Source organism: Apodemus sylvaticus, chromosome 22 (genome assembly GCF_947179515.1).
Source record: "Apodemus sylvaticus chromosome 22, mApoSyl1.1, whole genome shotgun sequence".
Lineage (NCBI taxonomy): Eukaryota > Metazoa > Chordata > Mammalia > Rodentia > Muridae > Apodemus > Apodemus sylvaticus.
Window position 1 is genome coordinate 3,999,758 of NC_067493.1, and position 24,159 is coordinate 4,023,916.

Sequence of the window (24,159 nt, forward strand, 5' to 3'; positions counted from 1 at the left end):
TGATGGACAGTGGGGCACTGTGATAGGACAGTGGGGCACTGTGAGATACAGTGGGGAACTGTGATGGACAGCGGGGCACTGTGATGGACAGCAGGGCATTGTGATGGACAGTGGGGTATTGTGATGGGACAGTGGGGCACTGTAATGGACAATAGAGCACTGTGATGGACAGTTGAGCACTGGGATGGGACAGTGGGGCACTGTGATGGACAGTGGGGCACTGTCATGGACAGTGGGGCACTGTAATGGGACAGTGGGGCACTGTGATGGGATAGTGGGGCACTGTGATGGACAGCGGGGCACTGTGATGGACAGTGGGGCACTGTGATGGACAGCGGGGCACTGTGATGGGACAGTGGGGCAGTGTGATGGAGAGTCGGTCACTGTGATGGGACAGTGGGGCAGTGTGATGGACAGTGGGGCACTATGATGGGAGAGTGGGGCACTGTGATATACAGTGGGGAACTGTGATGGACAGCGGGGCACTGTGATGGACAGTGGGGCATTGTGATGGACAGTGGGGCACTGTGATGGGATAGTGGGGCATTGTGATGGGACAGTGGGGCACTGTGATGGACAGTGGGGCAGTGTGATGGACAGTGGGGCACTGTGATGGGACAGTGGTGCACTGTGATGGGACAGTGGGACACTGTGATGGACAGTGGGGCACTGTGATGGACAGTGGGGCACTATGATGGACAGTTGGGCACTGTGATGGACAGTGGGGCACTGTGATGGGACAGTGGGGCAGTGTGATGGGCAGTGGGGCCCTGTGATGGACAGTAGGGTACTGTGATGGACAGTGGGGCACTGTGATGGACAGTGGGGCACTGTGATGGGACAGTGGGACAGTGTGATGGACAGTGGGGCACTGTGATGGACCGTGGGACACTGTGATGGACAGTGGGGCAGTGTGATGGACAGTGGGGCACTGTGATGGACAGTGGGGCACTGTGATGGACAATGGGGCAGTGTGATGGGACAGTGGGGCACTGTGATGGGACAGTGGGGCAGTGTGATGGACAATGGGGCACTGTGATGGACAGTGGGGCACTGTGATGGACAGTGGGGCAGTGTGATGGACAGTGGGGCAGTGTGATGGACAGTGGGGCATTGTGATGAAGCCATCAGTCACAGGGTGGGGTCGGGTGCTGCTACAGCCATTTTGCCAGGCAGGACCTGCAGCTGCCAGCATGGACAGCGACTGTGCTCAACATGTCTCAAAAATGGAGCTTACTTGAGATTCCCTTACAGCACCTCAAATTTATTAGGATTATTTTCCCTGTAAATCTCCAATTTTATCAAAATTTTCTAATTCTCTCTTTATTTAATTTAGAAATATTTTTATTTCTATCCTTTTAGAAGCATCCCTTTCCTTGTAAATCTTCAACTTTCACACTTTTTTCTATGTATTTCTTCAATTGTATCAGGAATATATTACAGGAAAATCTTCCCTTTCATCCAATTTTTTTTACTATATCCTTGGTCATTTAGTAAATAGAAAATTGTCTAAGTTGTTTTAACATTATTTTCCATAAAATTGAATAAATTCTTCAGTTTTAACACATTTTTCTATATAGTTCTTTAATTTATCAGAAATGTTTTACATGTAAACTCTCAATTTTATCAGAAAATGTTCTACTTCATTTTTCACGCATTTTAGGAATTTTTATGTCTACCATTTATCTGTATTATTTTTCAATTAAAACCTTAAATATTTCAAGTTCTACTTCATTTTTTTCACAAATATTTTCCGTGAATGTTTCTACTACCTTTTTCAATTAGTTTAGAAATATTTTATATGTCTAACATTTATCTGTATTTTTCTGATATCTTTCATTTTAATTCATTTCCTGCATATTAATTCTATTGTATTAGAAATATTTACGACCAAAATCTTCAGTTTTCTCAAAAATTTTCTAGGTTCTTGGACAATGTTCTAGGTATATTTTCTATGTTTACTATTTTACTATTATTATTTTCCAACTAATTCTTCAATTTTAACACATATCTATATAAATTTCTTCAATATTACTTGAATATTAGTTAAGAGAAACTTTATTATTATCAGAAAATATTTCTATTTAATTTTCAATTATTTAGAGATGTTTTTATGTACACAATATTATCTGAATAATTTCCCATGAAAAATCTTCAATTTAACACTACTTTTCTATGCACTGCTTCAATTTTATCAGAAATATTTTCCATGAAAATCATCAATTTAATAAGAAAATGGTTCTAGGTGCTTGATTTAGTAAAGATAATTTATCTTTTTACCATTATTATTTTCCAACAGGTTCTTCAATTTTAACACTTTATTTTTCAATTTTTCCTAAAATTCAGTTTGCCTACACATTTAGTTTTCTTTGTCAACTTTTTATGTGTATTTATTTTCAATGCCAAATCTTAATTTTAAATAAATTTTCTGTATATTTCTTCAATTTTATAAGAAGTATTTTCCATGAAAGCCATCAATTTGATTAGAATTATTTTACATGGTTTGTCAGTCAGTTTTGATGTATTATCTATGTGTACACGTTCATGTGTATTATTTTACATCAAATTCTTCAATTTTAACACACATATTAATATATTTCTTCAAATTCAGTGAAAATGTCACATTGGCATCACTGTCAGTCGCTCAGAGACTGCTGGTCCTGCCCCCGACATCATGCCAACCCCGCCCCTCGCCCATGTAATTCAGCCCCTGGCGGGCGCCATGTTGGCGTCCCTGTCCATCACCTGGCAACCGCTGGCACCACCCCCAACGTCACTGTGGCGCACTACATCCAGCCTCCTGGAATGATGTCATTTCCTGTCTTTAATTTTTATGAATCAAAGTGGGCTGGGAGTTTGAATGTGCGTGTTGGTCAGAGGTCTGGCAGAGTCGGGAAGGAGGTGAGCGCGCGCATTTAGCGACTGCTGCGATTGCTGAGCTTCCTGGGCTCTGAGCAGGCTGGCCTGGAATTGTGGAAAGGGATAGCATTTGCGTGCGCACTCAGATCAAGATAGTGCTCCATGCTGCGGGTGTCTGTGAGCTCTGGAGTAACTCTGGGCTAACCTGCTGTCGTCTCCGCAGACGCAGTCTGTGAGTTTGGAGAAGCCTGGCAAGATGCGGGCTTCCCGCCGTGGAAGGTTTGCAGGGGGACGGAGTGCAAACCCTCTCTGTGCTCCAGGCAGGGACAGTGGACAGGCAAGGCACGGGCTTCCCCCTCTGCTCTGGAAAGTTTGCAGAGGGGCAGAGTGCAAACTCTCTCTGTGCTCCAGGTGTGGACAGTGTAGGGCAAGGCGCAGGCTTCCCGCTCTGGAAAGTTTGCAGCTGGGCGGAGTGAAAACCCTCTCTGTGCTCCTCTGGGCAGGGACAATGGCCTGGCAAGGCGCAGGCTTCCCGCTCTGGAAAGTTTGCAGCAGGGCAGAGTGTAAACCCTCTCTGTGCTTCCAGGATGGGACAGTGACCAGGCAAAGCACAGGCTTCCTGCTCTGGAAAGTTTGCAGTAAGGAGGAGTGCAAACCAGCTCTGTGCTCCTCCAGGCAGGCACAGTGGCCTCCTAGCACGACCCTCCTGTGGGAACAGAAGCCGAGCCTGGCTGCCACGGATCGCTGGGCTGTGCCCGGCCCTGGCTTCTGCCTGTGAGCTGGTGAGACAGGTAGGGAATTCACAGGCCAATAAACTGAATCCTGTTCCTTAATGACACAGGCCGGGCTGTGAAATGACAAAGACCTGGTAGAGTTTACAGAGGTCTGGGCTGGCGCTTTCCCAAGGAACATAAATAATCAGGTTGGAGATGGCTGGGGTCAAGGGCTGTAGGATTGGCAGGGCTAGGTCCCAGGGTAACTTGTTTTGGTTTTTTTTATTCCTTTAGTTTTATTAATTATTTCTGTAGTAGGTTTTTTTTTTTTTTATTTCTTTATATTGCTTTACTTTCGATGTTTAGTGTTTTCCCCAATCTGTTTGGTATTTTGGATGCTTTTACATTAACTCAGGCTATATATTTATAATAGCTCTGGCTATTCTTACACAGGAACCTTCTTTAGATTAGGAAATTTTCATTTAGGATTTTATTGGAAATGTTTTCTAGACAATTATGCTGATTGATCTTCACTCTCACCCTCACCTTCTCCTTCTGAGGTGTTCCCTGTGGGTGTGCAGCTTGAGTGCTTCTCTGTGTCCTGCTCTGAGCTCTGCTCTTGTGTGCTGTGAGGGGACCTCAGGTAAGTGCTGAACTCAAGACATGGTGAGTACAGGATATCTGCCCATGATGGGGAGAAACATGCATGTAGCTGACCTGTATGCACTGGGGTGGTGGGTCCTCTGTGGGGTTGGATCAGAAGCATCAGCCAGATGTGACTTTCTGTGAGGTTTCTAGTGGTGCTACTTACTTCATAGTTCAGGCCATGATCTCTGAATAATTTCAGTATCATGGATGATTGTAATTCTGTCCAAAACATCTGGACCAGTTGCTTTTTTGTAGAAGCATGGGTGGTTTCTATGACTATGCATCACCTGGGTCCAAACCGTTTTGTCTTTTATAATATACATTAAGAAGGCAAGGTTAGGGCTGGAGAGATGGCTCAAAGGTTGACAGCTCTGGTTGTTCTTACACAGGCCATTAGTTTAATTCTTAGCAACCACATGGTGGCTCATAACTATATGGAATGGGGTCTGGTGCCCTCTTCTGGCCTGCAGGAATACATGCAGGGAGAACATTGTATAAGTAATGAATTAATGCCTTAAGAAATAGAAGACAGATATGAATCTAATAGTTCTGATTTCATACATTACTCATTCTATTGTCTACTTTGATTTTTTTGGCTGTAGCTTTTTTTATATTTATTTAATATGTTTAGTGTTGTGATTATTCGTAGCAAAGGGACTTTTTTCCCATTCTTTGGTATTTTTGATGTTTCTTGTACATTAACGGGCACCTTTTTTGCTTTAGAAAAATTTTTCCATTCATTATTTCATTTGAAATATTTTTGAGACCTTTATGCTGATTGATCTTTTTCATCTTCCTCCTCCTTCTCCATCTCCTTCTCCTCTTCCCTGTCTTCTCCTTCTCCTCTTCCTCCTCCTCCTCTTCTTCTTCTTCTTCTTCTTCTTCTTCTTCTTCTTCTTCTTCTTCTTCTTCTTCTTCTTCTTCTTCTTCTTCTTCTTCATCTTCTTCTTCTTTCTCCCTCTCTATCTTGTCCTGAGAAACTAAGCTCAACTGAAACCTGTAAGAGTCAGATGTGAAAAAAGGTTGTTTGAGGGAAAGGAGAGAAGTGAGACCCGGAGGATAGTGACTTATACTCCTGCCTGGTATTGCTTATCTTTCCATGCTCTTGTCTGGGCAGCATCATTTGTAGTCATTATTGGTCTAGGTAAGGTTTCTCAGTTTGTCTTGTTTGTGAGGGTGTTTATTCCTGTGTTACAGTTTTCTGTCTAGATTTTCATTGTGTTGGCTGAGTGTGGCTTCTTTTACTGACATTTTTGTTATGTTCAAGAGAGATTGCTGGTTAATGTTGAAAGCTAGGAGAGGAGGTGGGCAGTAAGAGATGCTCTTCTCAATCCACAAAGAGACATACTCAAGAGACAGGTAAATCTGCCAGCATTTCATTATTTCAGAGCTACAGTCATCTTAAGGAGCCTCAGTGGAGGGTGTGCCCTCATCAGAATGGCTGGTTGCAATGTCTGTGTGAGATAGTGTGGATGATTGAAGTGGGAAGGGTCTTCCACTGAGGGTGACAATATTCATAAGCCAGTGGGCCTGGGCTGGATGAGAGAGCTACCTGAGCATGGGACACTGACCAATGGGGAGGAACATGCAGCTGAGCAATGTGTGCTGGAGTGGTAGGTCCACTGTGGGGTTGGATTGGAAGCATCAACCAGATGTGACTTCGTGTGAGATTTCTACTGGTGCTTCTTACTTGGAAGTTGAGGCCATGACCTATGAATAACTTCAGTATCATGGCTGATTGTAATTCTGTTCAAAACATCTGGACTAGTTGCTTTCTTGTAGAAGCATGGGTGGTGTCTATACACCTGTGTCCAAACTATATTTTCCTTTTATAATATACATTAAGAAGGCAGGGTCAGGCCTGGGGAGATGTCTCAGAGGATAAGCGCTCTGGCTATTCTTACTCAGTCCATGAGTTCAATTCTAGGCAACCACATGGTGGCTCATAATTATATGTAATTGGATCTGGGATCTGGTACACTATTCTGGACTGCAGGAATACATGTAGGGAGAACATTGTATTAGTAATGAATTAATTCCTTATGAAAAGACTAACCCTAACCCTGGCATATTTTCTTTGTATAATAGGAATACTATTGATTCAGTGGGACCATCAAAAATAATGGTGGTCAGCTTAACCTTAAACCTGAGTTTAATCCTGGGACTTATCCTACATTTCTAATGCTATTTTAACCCCTCAATTTCCTAACCCTTACAACCCCTATCCTGATCCTAACCATTACCCTCTAATCCCCTAACTGAAACCCTCATTTCTGTGTGGGATGCTTCGTTTGTTGTATGTAAACTGGCACTGTGATGGACAGTGGGGCACTGTGATGGACAGTGGGGCATTGTGTTGGGACATTGGGGCATTGTGATGGACAGTGAGGCACTGTGATGTACAGTGGGGCATTGTGTTGGGACAGTGGGGCACTGTGATGGACAGTGGGGCACTGTGATGGACAGCGGGGCACTGTGATGGGACAGTGAGGCACTGTGATGGACAGTGGGGCAGTGTGATGGACAGTGGGGCACTGTGATGGGACAGTGGGTCATTGTGATGGGACAGTGGAGCATTGTGATGTGACAATGTTTCATGGTGATGGGAAAATGGGGCATTGTGATGGGATAATGGGGCATTGTGATGGAACAGTGGGTCACTGTGATGGATCAATGGGGCACTGTGATGGGACAATGGGGTATTGTGATGGGACAATGGGGAACTGTTATGAGACAGTGGGTCATTGTGATGGGAGAGTGGGGCATTTTGATGGGATAGTGTGGCACTGTGATGGGACAGTGTGACACAGTGATGGGACAGTGGCGAATTGTGATGGGACAGTGGGGCACTATGATCAGAGAGTGGGACATTTGATGAGACAGTGGGGCATTGTGATGGGACAGTGGGGGCACTGTGATGGGACAGTGGGACATTGTGATAGGACAAAATACCAGTATGCCAACACAGAACACAACAAATGCATTCACAAAGGTGTGATGTTTCCAAGCTATGAAGACCACTTCGGTATGGCTCTTGCCTTAATAGCCTTCTGTTTCTCTGCATTCACAGCTGTGGTACTCTGTGTCTTTGTGAAGCACCATGACACTCCTATTGTGAAGGCCAATAACAGAATCCTCAGCTACCTATTACTCGTGTCGCTTATGTTCTCTTTTCTGTTCTCGTTTTTCTTCATTGGCCATCCTAACAGAGCGAACTGTATCTTGCAGCAAATCACATTTGGAATTGTGTTCACTGTGGTTGTTTCCACAGTTCTGGCCAAAATAATCACTGTGATTCTGACTTTCAAAGTCACAGACACCCTGAAGAAGATTGAGACACATCCTTGTATCTGGGACACCCAACTACATTATCCCCATATGTTTCCTATTCCAATGTAAACTATGTGCAATATGGCTAGCAGTTTCTCCTTCCCTTTGTTGATATTGATGAACATTCTGAGTATGGCCACATCATCATTGTGTGCAACAAGTGCTCAGCTATGCATTCTACTGTGTCCTGGGATACTTGGCCTGCCTGGCCCTTGGAAGCTTCACTGTTGCTTTCTTTGCAAGGAATCTTCCTGACACATTCAACGAAGCCAAGTACTTGACCTTCAGCCTGCTAGTGTTCTGCAGTGTCTGGGTCACCTTCCTCCATGTCTACCATAGCACCAAGCGCAAGGTCATGGTTGCTGTGGAGACCTTCTCAATCTTGGCATCCAGTGCAGGGATGCTTGGATGCATCTTTGTACCCAAGATCTACATCATTTTAATAAGACCTGACAGAAATTCTATCCAAAAGATCAGGGAGAAATCATATTTTTGAATAAATGATTCAGGAACTCTATCAAATGTTGACACAAACCGATCAATTACTGGATCACAGTGCATGTATCTAGTTTTGAAATCACTCTTACTGGCTCCTCTATTGATGACTAGAAGTATCATATCTGACAATCTTCTGTACATTCTTCATAAAATCTTTACCCCTTTACTTGCGTTGTTTCCTCTGGAAGAAATAAAATTCTCAAATCCTTATTACAAATTTATTCGTCATATTGCTTTTGTGGATATTTCTCCCCTGGTATCTTCCAAGAAAATTTGATAAGAGAGTTGTATCTATGACCTTGTATAGAAAGTGAGTAACAGAACAGATATAGCTACAAATAGAAACCACGTATCAAATCAAAAAAACAACCAAACTAATCTACAAAGATGAAATCAGATCACAATTTCTTATTTCCAGTAGGACCACATATATGACAGTGCACTGCCTGTTTTTCACCTATTGTTCAATATATTGGCCATAGTCTGAGGCAGAAAATTTCTTTTTCTGCTCTAAAGTACAAAAATATTATATCCAACGATGTGCAGAAGCTGTGGACCCCAGTGGTTGAATTATGGAATAGCTGGAATAGGCTGATGAATAGGGTGACCCATAGGAAGACCAACAATCTCAACTACCACAGACAACCAAGATCACACTGTGCCACTAACCAGGCAACATAAACCAGCTGACATGAGGCCCTCACATATCTGGTATAGGACGGCCTGGTTTGACCTAAGTGGGAGAAGAAACATTGACCCCCTGAGAATTGGTAGGACCCAGGAATTGGGAAGGTCTGAGAGTTGTGAGGTGTGGATATCCTCTTGGAGATGGGAGAGGAGGTATGTGAAGAAGAAGAGTCATGGGGCAAATGAGGAGGGCGATAACTACATAAGTTTAATTAATAAAGATTAAATAATTAAAAGAACAGAATAAAATAAACATGTAGATATGTGAACATGCTATTATAATGAATGTATGGAAGGGATTGGTAAAACTACTGATATAGGCTTGTAGTTAATTTTTCTCAGAGTCTGCCATTGGTGTGTAGTTCTGAATGAGGTCCTTGACTCAAAAATTCTGGGAGATATAATGGGCGCCAGGTGCTTTGATAATGCTGCTTCCTAGAAAATGATATTTCCAAAAAGACAATTGAGTGTATGTAGATGTGCTAAATTCTTCACATCTGTCAATGCTACTCACAAAATGGGATGCAGAATGGATTTAAAATGCATCAACATTAACAAAACCCCTCAAGTCAAGACTGTGCTTCCATTCCTTGCCAGACCTTTCACATATCTCAGGTCAGTTTTGCACTCCCATAGCATTTGTGCCTGTCCTCCAAGAACCTCATCCATCTGCACTCCCACCCAGCACTGGATGAGGACACACCATTGCAACTGAGGCTGTTCAGCTGCTTTCTCCTCCCCTTTGTGGGCAGTGATCCTGCACTCATCATGACCTGACTTCATAACTTGCTTAAGAATTCCTCACAGCACTTCCCCTTCTTCTTCCTAAAATCAAGGTGAATAACCTGTTACTTGACTTGTATGGTTGACATAAAGCTGACCCATCAGTGGAAGGATTCCCAGGCTTTTAACATTAATGAAGGATTTTAGGAAACACACTTGTTGCTTTGCGACTTCATACAATCCCCTTCCACGAGAAGATAGGCATGAAACAACTCTAGGAGAAAACCAGGAAACAGACGACAAACACTGTGGAGTACTATTATTATTCAGCAAATCTTTCTCAATGGCAAGGTGGGGAAAAAACACAATTGTGTTTGCAAAGGTTCTCTAGATCAACATATCTCATAGAGAGAGTGAATTTTTCTGTGTATGAAGAAAGAAGGTTTAGTATAATGTCCCAGAGACAGTTGTCCTCTTCTTCAAATAATGGCTGTCTGCCAAGGGAAACTTCAAAACCAAGAACTTATCTTCTGGGGAAAAGGAGCAGCAATTTCCCTGAGACCAGCATGAAGCCAGAATACAAAACACTTGTTTCCGAAAGTCATCCATTAAAGTTAATAGCCTGGGAACCCATCCCCTTGTAGTTCAGATTGACTCCCCCACTGCACCTGAGGAATGGGCTATGCAAGCAATTCACCTTGATTACAGGAAGAGGAAGGCAAGTGCTGTGAGGGAAGCTCAGGCAAGGTTTGAATTTAGGTCCTGGTAAGTGCAGGGTCATTGCTTACAAGGAGAGAAGCAGGCAGCTGAGTAGTTCTGGGTAACTCTCTGCAAGTTCACTGTGGCTGCACAGGCCAGAATAGTTCACTATTTCCTGCTCTGAAATCTGCTATTCCATACTTGCTGTGAGGGGACCTCAGGGAAGCTCTGAATTTGAGACATGGTAAGCACAGGATATCTGCCCACAATGGGAAGGAACAGGTGGTTCAGCAGTGAGTGCTGGTGTGGAGGCACCAATCAGGAGTTAGATCAGGGAAACATCAGCTAGATGTGACTATGTGTGAGGTTTCTAGTGGTGTTTCTTACTTGCTAAATCAGGCACTGACCTCTGAATATCTTCCCTATCATGGCTGAATCTTTCTAAATCATTTGGACCACTGAGTTGATTTTAGAAATAGCATGTCTGCTTTTTGTTTTTAATTCTGCAGCATGTTTTCAAAAATATATTTTTGTTTTACACTATTTATTGAGAGGGCTGATATGAATCTAATAGCTTTATATTACATGTGACTGGTTTCTGTTTTCTTTACTTTATTATTTTCTTCTTTTTTGCACTATTCATATTTCTTTAGATGTACAGTGTTTTGAATATTGTGTGGCAAGGGGACTTTTTTTTATTCCAATCTATTTCGTATTTTGGATGCTTCTTATACCTTAATAGGAATCATAGTTTTAGTTTAGAAATTATTCATTTAGGATTTCATTAAAACTACTTCCTTGTCTTTGAGATAATATCCATCTTCTATTACAGTCATTTCTAGTATTTGCTTTTGATATGTTGCAGTGGTCCTGTTTATTTAGTGTCAGGAAAAATTTATACTACAAATATCTTTTGATCAATAAGTCCATTTATTCATTTAATCCTCCTTTCCTGTTTGGTATGTGAACCTTGCCTCTGTAGTAGTCAACGTGCAGGCAATTTCAATGGCCTACTCTCAGGGACTTAGCTCCTGCTTAAATCATTACCTTCCTCCATCAACTGCTGCTGTTGTCAGGTGTGCTTTAGGTACATGGAGCACTAGCTTCAGCTGCTCTCCTTATTTCTTCCCTGTTTCTCTTCTCTACACACGCCCCTTCTATAGTCTTTCTCTACTCTCATCATGTTCTCTTTGCTCCATATAGGAATTCCAGTTTGTAGGTTCTCACTCCTGTCCTTTCCACAAAACAACCTCTTTTGTATCATATCTCTTGCATGTTTTAATTTTTGAGGACCTGCTGTGACAGGACACTTTGAATTTCTTGGTGACATATTTCCCTGGCTGATCATTATAATCCTATTCTGTTGTCTACACATCTGGGTTTGTGGTGATAATAGGTCGAGATTCTGGTCTCTGGGTTCGCCTTATTTGGGTGGTAATTTTATTCCTGCATTACTGTTTGCTGTTTGTATTTTCAGAGAATGTTGGCTGCGTTTTGCCTCTTTTACTGACCTTTTTGGCGGGTATGTTCAAGAGGGAATGCTTGAGAATGTTGAAAGCTGGGAGAAGTTGCAGGCAGTCAGATATAATCTTAGCAGTCCACCCAAAGAATTAGACAGGAGAGAGGGTAAGCTATCTCTGGTGTTTGAACAGTGTTAGGGACAGCTGTGTAAATTGCATGTGGGATAATGAATAGTGTGGTAGATCCACGGAATGCCTACTTTATCTCCTGGCAGGAATGGCATGTGATTGAAAAGGGAGTATATATTCCTTTCTACTGGAAAAGGAAGGAGTATTCTGTATCATTGTATGTCAGAAAGATATGACTTACTTTGAGATTTTAAAAGATTTGAAGTTCAAGATATTGCATTGAGTGTAAGAAGACACATAAGACATTTGAACCATGTAGGAGCTCCAGCAGACTATTAGGATCACTGTATATTGAGTGCAATTTCATCACAGGATAAACATGAGCCTATAGCATCCAGGGTCAGAATGGAGTTGATTGGGTCCCCTGGGTGGGGCTTCAAGTTTCTGTTGGGATAAGTGCCTCCTCTCCCACTGAGTCCAGACTTTGGAGTAGAGTTAAAGGAACAGATACCAAAGAAAGGCAGCAGCTTTAGGGATAGCCCCTGTTCAGGTTGTTGGATGACCCTCATGAACACTAACCTGAACTTCTGCTACTTATGTGCCAGGGGCCTTAGTCCAGCCTGTGTATGCTATTTGGTTGATGGCTCAGTCTCTCAGTATCCCCAAGGTTAAAGGTTCATTGAGTCTGCTAGACTACCTGTGGAGTTCCTACCATCTTCAGGGCATTCAATATTTCCCCAAATCTCCCTTAAGAATCTCCAAGGTCTATCCCCTGTTTCACTGTGGTTCTCTGCATCTGTTTCAGTCAGCTTCTGCGTGAAGCCTCTCATTGGACACTTATGAAAGTCTCCTGTCTGTGAGCATAACATTGTATCCATAATGTTAAGGATTGGAGATTGCCCATAAGGTGTGTCTACAGTTGGGCGAGTTTTCATTGGGCATTCAATCATTCTGTGCTCCAGGTGTGCCCCTGGTTTTATTTTAGATAGGACACATTTTATTCTGTGTGTGTACTGTGCTGTAGTTGAAACTGATCCTTCAGGTTTCCTCTCATGCTCCCATACAGTCAACATTTGTACTCTGTCCATAAATCACATAAAATGCTTTAAACTCATTTGCATTTAATGCTAAGCTATTTTGCAAGCCCAATGGTTTAATATTTTTTAAATATTATTTCTTTGTTTTTGTTTTTCAAGACAAAATCATTCTGTGAAATTCTTACTGTCCTGATAGTCGATATAGGAACCACATAAGCCACCTGACATGGTTTTGCACAATGAGAATATGCTTTTGTGCAACTTTTAATCCTCATGCTTCACTTTGAAATTTGGCCAAATAGATAGGTTATATTCTATTTCTCAAGTTGATATATGTTCATTACGTCAATACTACCTGGGCCTTCAGGGTCCTTGGATTCCAGGTGTGTGATGTTCTTCTGCACACTTGTGACTGTTCTGAAATGTTTGAATAAATAATATTTTGCCTATGTATAGGAATATGTATATCATATGTTTCTTCTTTACACTTGTCATAAGATGGTCTCAGAATTCTTGATGTTGAAGTAATTAGTAGTTGCTAGTCCCCATGTGTATCTGAGAAATTGACAAACACAATGTGGAAGGCCAGCTAGAGCTTTCCACTGCTGAGCTCTTTCTCCTGCCTTAGATTGCTTATTTATGATCAACATTTATATTATTATAGTTTCATCTGTTCATTTGTAACTGTTTAAGCATGAATTGCCTTTTAATAAAATTTTATTAATGCTATAGTTTAAACTGTTGAACTTCATGATTGTACAAGATGAGTACGGATCTGAAGTGAATGTATAGTTCTTGGTGGGAACTTTTAGTAAAGAACTCTGAGTTCTCTATCATTTTTGTTTCCTTGGTTGATTTTTGTAGGGATTAAGGGTCTTAATATATAACTTTTGGTCTCATAGAACATATTACATAGGCCATGCCAGCATCCATCTGTATGACATACACCTGCCTGTACCTCTATGACTAAGGACATGTGCAAATACACACAGTTTACCCATCAGACTTGTAGTTAGTAATTGTTCATACAATTTTTCAGATGTCTGATCAGTATTGTGGATGTTTCCTGTGCATTTCTCTCTCAATTGGCATTCCCCTGTCAGGGCTGTATGTTATTCAAATTGTTCAAAAGCAAGATACATGAATTTTATAATTCAAACTCCTTCTAAAATGATATAGTGATGGTAAATTCTGAGTCAAAATATAAGTGGATTGCCAAAATTATATGAATATGTTTTTGAGGAAACATGTGTTTTCTTTACATTGATGTTAGTATCATGCTTTGTGTTTTACACATGTATGGGACATTTAGGATGCAGTGACTTTGGATGATGTGCATGTGAACTTCACTGAGGAAGAGTGGAATTTACTGGATCCTTCCCAGAAGAATCTCTACAAAGATGTGATGTTGGAAACCTACCTGTACCTCAACGCTATAGGTAAGAGTGTTATTTTTTCTAAAGGAAACAAATGTTTATTGGTTATTGATGATCTAAAATTTTAACTATGAATAGTGAAGATTGATCTGAATAATTCAGTTTCACTAAATTTTCACTGTAACTTTCATGGTGCAGTGAAAATTCACAGTACCTTGATTATTTCCTAATTTCCACTAGTATATCATTAATTTCTGGTACTGTATTTTAGGCTACAATTGGGAAGACCAACATCTTGAAGAACATTTTCAAAGTATTAGAAGACATGAAAGGTAATTTTCATGTGCAAGCTGATACCAATTTGTCTCTGAGGAAATTTTAATATCTTATGGAATCTCCAGCAAAAAACAAGAGTGTAAAATAACAGTCCTTTAACTGTAGCTATGATTATAATATTCTTACAAAACCATGTACCTCAAGGTCTGATACCTGATTTGGGTATCCATTTGATGAGTAGCTTCTTTAGAGCTATGCTGTGGACCTGCCAATCGGTAGTGTCTCATAGTATTTAGAAACTGCATATTGAATAGTGATAAATTTATATCCAAAACATTTTAATAAGAAAATCATCCACAGAAAATTTGGTGATACTCGTATTCTTGTATTAATATGGTTCAGCTTGGTGAGAGGGAATTTTATGAGAATCAAGAATATTGTTGTGGAGAAACATTAGTCCATATTGCACATGTTATGAGAAACAAAAATTCAAACAGTGTGAATGTAATGCGTAAACCTTTCATTTATCATTCTTTTGTTAGGTATATCATATGTCACAATGGATAATAATCATGTGAGCATAGGGATATGTAAAGAAGAAACATAAAATTTTTGTTCTAAAACAAGAAGATATGTAGTATTCTGCCTTTGAAAGAAATTAGGAATATGAAAGACATTTGCAATTAGTTGGTATTTTAGCTTTATGGGGAATATCCCAAAACTCATAGTGTAAAAAATCTTTATGGGTACTAGGAATTTGGAAGTTCTTCTGTGTGTCCTGGTTCCCAGTCGCATGTGTTGTAATTCACACTAGAGGAAAAATATGAATACAATCAGTGTTATACAGATCAGAGTCTAACTTTATTCAGATAGCTAAAATACATCATATAAAAAGAGGGTGTTATAAATAAATATGAGCCATGTAATAACCATCACAGGTGTCTTGAACAACTCATAATGAGAGAGAACAACATGAACATATAAAGAGCTGAAACCTTAAGATCTGATGCTTCTTTACCATTAGACAAATTGTAAACATAATTCATATTGATTGCATGATTGATCAGAGTAATGAATGTGGTAATGATTTCACATGTGCTAATTATCATTGCAGGCATGTAAGAAGTCATAGTGGAGAGAAACCCTATGAGTGTAAAGCCTTTACAAGATGCAGTAATCTCCACTATCATAAAACAACACATACTGGAGAGAAACCTTATGAATGTAATCAATGTGGTAAAGCCTTTACAAGATCCAGTCATCTCCAAAGACATAAAATGACACATACAGGAGAGAAACATTATGAATTCGATCAATTTGGTAAAGCCTTTGCACAGCGCAGTGATTTTCAATATCATAAAAGAACACATACTGGAGAGAAACCTTATGTATGCAATCAATGTGGGAAAGCCTTTGCATGTCACAGTACTTTCCGATATCATAAAGTAACACACACTGGAGAGAAACCTTATGAATGTAATCAATGTGGTAAAGACTTTGCATATCACAGTCATCTCCAAAATCATAAAAGAACACATACTGGAGAGAAACCTTATGAATGTAATCAATGTGGTAAAGCCTTTGCACAGCGCAGTCATCTCCAGTATCATAAAAGAACACACACTGGAGAGAAACCTTATGAATGTAATCAATGTGGTAAAGCCTTTGCACAGCACAGTACTCTCCAATATCATAAAAGAACACATACTGGAGAGAAACCTTATGAATGTAATCAATGTGGTAAAGCCTTTACCAGACCCAGTCATCTCCAGTATCATAAAAGAACACACACCGGACAGAAAACTTATTAATGTAATCAATGTGGTAAAGTGTTTTCACTAGAGACAAGTCTCCAAATTCTGTGTGCTGGAGAGAAACATAATGAATATGATCGTGAATTGAATGGGAATTAGGAGGGTATCATAGTAGGATATGATAGACATGGGTGCTTGGGATTATTTCCACTCTGGAGATTATTTTTTTATTCTTTTGCAAAGAAGTTTGCTCCCCTCGTCTGAAGAGTTTCCTTGAGGTTAAGGTAAAGATGTTTACATTAATTGTATTGACAAAGTAAGTCATGAAAATCCCCGCATAGAATTTGGCCTGAAAGTTTTTAACAAGCACAGAAACTAAGAAAGGAAAATTAAAAAATGAAAGGTTCAAAATATAAGGCATCATCAGGAAGTTGAATGAAGTTTAATGTTGTGATCAAGGATATTCAATGGTATTAAAGGAATGGTTACATTAGGACAAGATTACATTCAGCTAAACATATGGATTTGCAGTTGTATGAAAGTGAACTGTATCATGTTAGAAATTATCATTACCTGGTTATTGTTTTGATGTAGACATATGAACATACAAGTATGTGTCAAATTGCCAAGGGATAGATTTGGATTCTGCGTTCTGAATGTAAAATATAAGCAGAAAGGCTTAGTTCATGTCATGGTGCTACATGCTTTCAACCCACCATTCACAAGACAGAGTCATGCAGATCTTTGAGATCAAGGTAGATCTCTAAGCAAGTTCCAGGAAAGCCAAGATTAGGCAGTGATATATTTGAAATATTGAAAGCTGCTGATAATGGAATAGAAGGAGCCATGTTCCAGCCCCAGTAAGCACCAGAACTCTGAGAATTTTATCATAAAGTGGTGTTGAATATTGTCAGAGAAGTTTATACTACCTCATGAGATGATCAATTCTTGGTTTTTCTTACACTTTAATCCCATTTTGTTGAACCATCACTGTTTCTAGAATGAAGCCTTCCTCATTGTTAATGGTGGATGATCTTTTGATGTGTTTTATATTTTATTTTATTTGTTTTATCTTTAAGTATTTTTGAATCTGTGGTTTTAGGGATAATTGGTCTGTAATTCTCTTTAATTGCTCAGTCTTTCCTGACTGGATATATGAGTAATCAGGGGTAAAGAAAATAAATTGACTAACATTTATTTTGTTTCTATATTGTTGAATAAACTGAATTCTTGTTAAATCCTCTTTGAAATTCTGGTAGGACTCTACCCTAAAACTCATAGACGTGGGCTCATATTGGTGACATAATTTTAATGTATTTGGTTTTCTTTCATGTTTATGTCAGTTTAAGTTGTTTTTCTCTAGTTTAATTTTGGGATGTGGAATCTATTGAGGAAGTTAGCTATTTCTTTTAGAATTTCCAAGTTGGTGGAATGCACCCTTTTTAAACGATGTCTTTACTACTCTCTGGATTTCTTCATTACCTGTTATTTAATCCCCCATTTCATTTTAGATTCATTAATTTGTATATTCTTTATCTTTTAATAGGGGTTTGTTTATCTTGTCTAATAAAAGGATCAAAAGACCAACTCCATGTTTCATTAATTCTTTGAATTGTTCTCTTTCTATTTCATCAATTTCATCCCCCAACTTGAAAATTTCTTGATGTCTCCTCCTCGTTTTCTTTGCTCCCTCACTTCTTTTTGTTGTAGCTTTTAAAACATGCTGTTAAATTGCCAGCATGGGAGTTCTCCAATTTTTTCACGTATGCATTTTGTGCTGTCAGCTTCTTTTAGCTCCACTTTCATTTTCTTTGTGTTCCATGAGATTGTGCATGTTGCATATTCATTTCCAATGGACTCTAGAAAGTCTCTGATATCTTCCTTTTTTCTGTGTAGACCCATTTTCTCTCAAACATTAGTTTGTAGTCAGTTAGCTGTCCTCCCTCATCTCTTACAACACTGAGACATCAACAGGTTTTTGGCCGAGATCACATATTGTGTCTCATCAGAGAGTGTGGCTTCTCCTGGGTCTGGTTCAGTCAAGGACATGAGGAGCCCAATTTCAAGGGGCCACCCACTGGACTTCCTTGTTGCTCTCTAGGATGGAGTTAGTCCTTGCTCATCAGATCGGTCCTCTCCTTATAAATGGCCCCATGAATATGATAGGTAGCAATTGCACACCTGCCATCTGTGTCTTGACCCTGGGGAAAAGATAACCTTACCACAGTGAGAAAGGCACACCTAAGTCTATGAAACCACAGGAAGTGGACACATCAGCATTGGAAGTGACCATTTGAAGAACAGGAAGTGTCCATACCACACCCAGAAGTGGTTGTGATGTCACAGGAAGGGACTGGCCCTAACCGAAAGTGAGTGTATATCACAGGATTTGTCTCAGGTTTTAGAGAAAGTGCCCATTCTATGACCGGAAGTGAACGTCACTGTCACAGGAAGTGGCTGTGGCTTGATACGAAGTGACTGTAACATAAAAGGAAGTGTTCTTACACCACAGGAAGTGGCTTTAATGACTTTAATGTCCTTTCTTATATCTAATGACATTTTCAGAGCTGCCAGTTCGGCTTTCTGGGCTGACATTCCGGCCAGGTGTGGTGCTCCACATGTGATCTCGGTATTTGACACCACCGCTGCCCCAGCGTACCGCTGTCCATCCTGAATGAGGCAGTTGCCATTGATGAACCCCGTTACCCCTACATCTATTTGAGTAGTCATACAGAGGCCCATCCAGCAAGGTCAGGGTCCAGCAGCTGGGCAGCTGAGTAGATACTCTGGGGAGATTCAAGAAGGGTGGCTGGCAATGAGTCCTTCTGGTATCATTTTTACCCAGAAGCCATTGTGACTGAGGTGTAAATAGAGTGGTTGTTAGCTTGTGCCAATTGGTGACACATTGCTCATTGGCTAACGCCAGGACCCCTAGTCTGAGTATGCAGTCCACAGGTCTACAAAGGTCACCTGAAGTTGACAGAGTAAGGCTTTTTTTTTAGCAGAGTCTTAAATACTCTGAATTTTTAAGACATCTAAGAAGTCCTCCATGCTTGTTTTGTTTCTGTAGCCACTGGTAAGTCATTTGTAAACTGGTGAAGAGACTCTGTCTGTATGTTTTAGCAAAATGGACTGTTGAACTGTATCAACAAAAGATGATGGGTTTCCATTTCACTTTTAGGGTAACCCTGGTCTTGTGGTGGGGGCACTTTTGATTCTCAGAGCCCCCTTATCTCCTTTTTAGGCATCACTCATGGTCTTCTGATTTGGCCTTGGCTGACAACAGGGTCTTTCCCAGGTCTCTAGTCTGTTGCTTCTTTCCTCCCATCTGCGTCTCCTCTGCAGTCTGTCCTCCATTAAACACTCTCTTTGCCACTGTCCTTAAATCTCTTAGACAACTCTGTCCTAACTACTCCACCCTCTGGGGCTTTGTCTTCATAGCTGCTGTTCCCTGACTGACAAAAGCTCAAGCCACTGCTGCCTTTGCTTCTGGTGAATCAGGGTCCATGGGTGTGTATTGTCAAAAATGTCTCCATGACTTTGTCTAAAAAAGCTGTAGGGCTTTTATTTTCTCTGTTTTACTTTTTCATACACTCTGGCCAAATTTGTGAGCCGTATTGTGGCCACCTTGAGACCTGCCAGCAGAGATGGACGGTGGACAAAAGGCCTCCTCTTACCTTCAATGTTGTTACAATAACAGTTTGGGTGAGTTAGGGTAATGCAAGCATATTGGGGCCAGTAACCAGCTCATGTACCAAACCCAGACACTATTGTGTATGCCAACAAGTGCTTGCTGACAGGAGCCTGATATAGTTGTCTCCTGAGAGGCTCTGCCAGTGCCTGACACACACAGAGGGGGACACTCTCAGCCAGCCATTGAACTGAGCACAGGGTCAACAATGGAGGAGCTAGAGAAAGACCCAAGGAGCTGAAGGGGTCTGCAGCCCCATAGGAGAATCAATAATATTAACCAATTAGTAACCCCAGAGCTCCCAGGGACCTAACCACCAACCGAAGAGTACACATGGAGGGACCCATGGCTCCAGCCACATGGGTAGCAGAGGATGGCCTTGTCGGACATCCATGAGAGTAGAAGCCCTTGGACCCATGAAGGCTCATTGCCCCAGGGTAGGGGAATACCAGGTCAGGGAAGCAGGAGTGGGTGTGTTAGTGAGCATGGGGAGGGGGAATGGGATAGAGGGATTTCAGAGGGGAAATGGGGAAAGGGGACAACATTTGAAATGTAAATAAAATATAAATATAAGCATATGTATATATAATATAAAAATATATAAATAAATATAATAATAAAAAAATAAAAAAAATAAAAAAAACACTTGGGAAGCAGAGGCAGGTGGATTTCTGAGTTTGAGGTCAGCATGATCTACAGAGTGAGTTCCAGGACAGCCAGGACTACACAGAGAAACCCTGTCTCAAGAAAGAAAAACAAACAAACAAAATAAATGTAAATAAGAAATTATCTAATAAAAAATTCTTTAAACAAAACACAACATTACCTCTCATTGTGACCACCTTGAACGGGTAAAGGTCAATTTACAAGTATCTTAATCACTGCTGTTGCTTTGATAAAACACTCTGTCAGGAGAACAGGTTTATTCCAGCTCACGGTTCACAGTAAAGTCCCTCATGGAGGGCAATGCCACTCTGAAGTGTGAAGCAGCTGCTCACTCACATCAGGTGTGTAAATAATCAGGACGCCAAGAGCAATGAACGCCTGCTGGGCAAATTTTTTTCACTTCTTCTTTTGGGTGAATGTTTTCATTTCTTCTTCTCGTCGAAAGCCCTTTGAAGCCATGCCCAGCATCCTAGGTTCCTGGAAATGTCAGAAGCAGGATCCTGGTCAGTGCAGCCTCCACCATCACAGGTCTCAAATTCCAGGCCTTTCTCCCTGAGCAAACTTGGCGAGTGTTGGTCAGGCTCCTCTATACCTTTGTTTTTGTCGTTGTCCACATCTCTTGAGGACACTTATGGCTCCCTCTGACTCTCAGTCTGGAAGATTTCTGTGCCCTTCATGACACAATTCGATCTGCTGCTCTGTCTCAGGTTGTCCAAGCTCTCAAATATATAATAAAAGGGGTATAGATCCCAATCAACAATCCGGCCATCATCAAAGCTGTGGTTTGTCTCTCCACAGAAAGAAAGATGCTGAGATGTGGAAGATCCTTAAATCATGGCTGGCAAGTCACGTGCACTTGGTAGTCCATGCTATCTGTAATCTGCCGTATTTTTGACAAAACTAAGACAGTACTCCCTCAGAACCTTCAGGTTATCCATGGAATGCTGAGGGTAAGTTCTTGTCCTTCTGATATAGAGAAATCTCCAGTTAGTGAATTATACCCTCCCCAGCATTGCACTCTGGTAAATTGGGTGTTAAATCCACAATACTAACATTAATTTGCATTGCCTAAGGAGACAAGATTCTGCCCAGTCTGGTGGTGTAAAACTTTAATCTCAGCACCTATAGGAATGAAGCAGATTGGGGATAGAAGCAGAGGCAAGTGGATCTCTGATCTCAAGGCCAGCCTGGTAGTCTGACCTACTTTAGGACAGCCAGGGCTATACAGGTTAACCTAGGCTCAAAGAATAAAACATGTAAACACAAAATGAGTGAAGCATCTCAACATAAAATGCTATCACTCTGGATGCTGTAATGGTATTTGATTTAAAAATGAGCCAACACATTCCTCACCCACAATAACTGCAGGAGAAACAGCCAGTCTGCTCAGTGAGGTCCTTGGCAGAGGCAGCAATCTAGCTCTTTGTTAAGGTCAAGCCTGGCTATCAAGAATCTGGTCCATGCCACGGACTCTCTAGAGCAGTCTGGGCCACTTTGGGCCCAGACTTTTTGGCCACTCTTGCATCATATGACACTTACTGTGTCTCCACAGTGTCTCCTTCAGAGGTGCTCTCATTTTTGCCTCTGAGGCAATCTCTTCCAACTACCTTTCTCAGCATCTCAGCTGAGTTCTCTCTCTGCCATATGCAGGGGACCCACATTTCACACATGTCACACTACCTGTGGGACACCAGCTCTGCTATTCCCCAATCAAGGAGCCTCAAATTACCCAGGAGAACAGACTCTCAACACTTAATTAATTAATTTGCCAATTATATTTAAATATATTTTTAAAAAGTTAAAGATGTCAATAAGGTAAAAACAAAGCCATCTATTATAGTAAAAGTTCTATCCCAATAGTCTAACTTTTAGATATGTTTTCCTCTGATTGCATCTTGGCATGCTGTATCTCTACCCTCTCCCACTCATGGCTCCTGCATGCATCTCCCTGTGTCTCTCTCCCTAGCTCCTCCTCCTCACTCCCTTCTAATCACTAGCCTCTCACCACCTCAATGTGAATGGATAGAAAAAAATCTTTCAACATCACACAATTGTCTAGAGTTAAACATTATAGGCAACTGATTAGACCGGCAATGGGGAAAGTGCTCATGGGCCAGGGTGTCTATTTGGGGTGCCTGTTTTCGAGAGCAAAAGATCACATAAAATGATCTGTCACTCACTCCCTCTTTCCTGATAGGGCGATATATTAGATTGACCTCCAGGATGCAGTCTGTCTTATTCCACAAGAACTGGATAGGATGCAAAGTCCAAGAATCCAGAATATCTCAGTCCCCGAAGCTGGATGTCTCAGCTGGTCCTCAGTAGAAGATGGAATCACAGAGAAGCAAGCTCTAATGCCAGCTAAATAATGAGACTTGCTAGCTAGGAGAGAGCAAGCAGACAATGAGAAAACTTGCTTTCTCTGTATCCTTATATAGGCCTCAGGATGAAAGTGTGGTCCAAATTAAAGGTGTGTGTTCCAGATTCAATCTCTGGATTAAAGGTGAGTGTCTTCTGCTGGGTGTGGTGACTCATGCCTTTAATCCAAGCACTAAGGGAGTGAATCAGGTAGCTGGATCTCTGTGCATAGCCTGGTCTACAACGTGCATTCATTTACAACCAGTGGTATTGAAGACAAACCATGGCTCATAGAATCAATACAAATCACAATGACACAGTTATGTGGCTTTCTTGCTCCATATCCAGATTAAAGGCCTGTGTCTTTCAAGGTCACAGAGACATGCATTTAATGATAGTGTTCCTACTTCAAAGACCCTGATTACCTTCTACAAATGAAACAACAAATCCATTGAAGGTGTGTCATTATATTTTGGATTTTGCATAATTCAGATGTAATCAAGTTGACAACACAGAATAGAGACCACAGAGTGTATCTCTCTGTGTAACCATGGCTGTTCTGAAAATCGGTTTGTAGACCAAAGTGACCACCAATCAAAGATCTTCCTGCCTCTGCCTCCCTGGTTCTGAGATTAAAGGCACATGTCAACATGATCTGCCTGGAAGTCCTGTTAAGACTATTTTCTTTTGCTGGCATCATGAGCAGTTGCTAATCCTGTATTCCCAGCAGAGAGGTAGTTGGGGGAACCAGCTAAGTGTAGAGATGAAGCTTCAGGACACAGACTCTCCTCTCCACACCCCACTACCCAGCCTCTCTGTCTGTCTCACATTTTATGTCCTGCCTTTGAAATGAATAAACATAACTTTTACATCCCGGAGTCTCTGTCTGCACAGAAGGCAGGCAGGGATCTCCTGGGATAGCTGAGCTCCAGGCTTCCCTGAACTACAGTGGGTACATGGATGTCTGCTTTCTGTGTTCAGGGGGAACTCTCCCTGCGGGGGTGAGTGACCCCAAGTACATGGAAAAATAAACCTCATGCTCTTGCATCAATCTTTCATCAAGCTGTGTGCTGAGGGGTTGTGCATCTGAGCTCAATCCCTGGGGGGGTCTGTTGAGTTACAACAATCTTTGCACCCTGTTGTGTCTAAATGGTGAAAATTTGTCCACTTTTCTTCCATTGTTGAATACATGGTAAAGCTCTCTTTGACAAAGGCACCCTTTAGGCTCTGCACTTGTACAGAGTCAGCTGCTTCA

At 41.2% G+C, this 24,159-nt stretch overlaps 1 pseudogene; it reads left to right on the top strand.

Annotated features, from left to right (window-relative positions):
- Positions 1-24,159, top strand: part of LOC127673218 (zinc finger protein 208-like) — a 109,839-nt pseudogene that overhangs the window by 22,496 nt on the left and 63,184 nt on the right.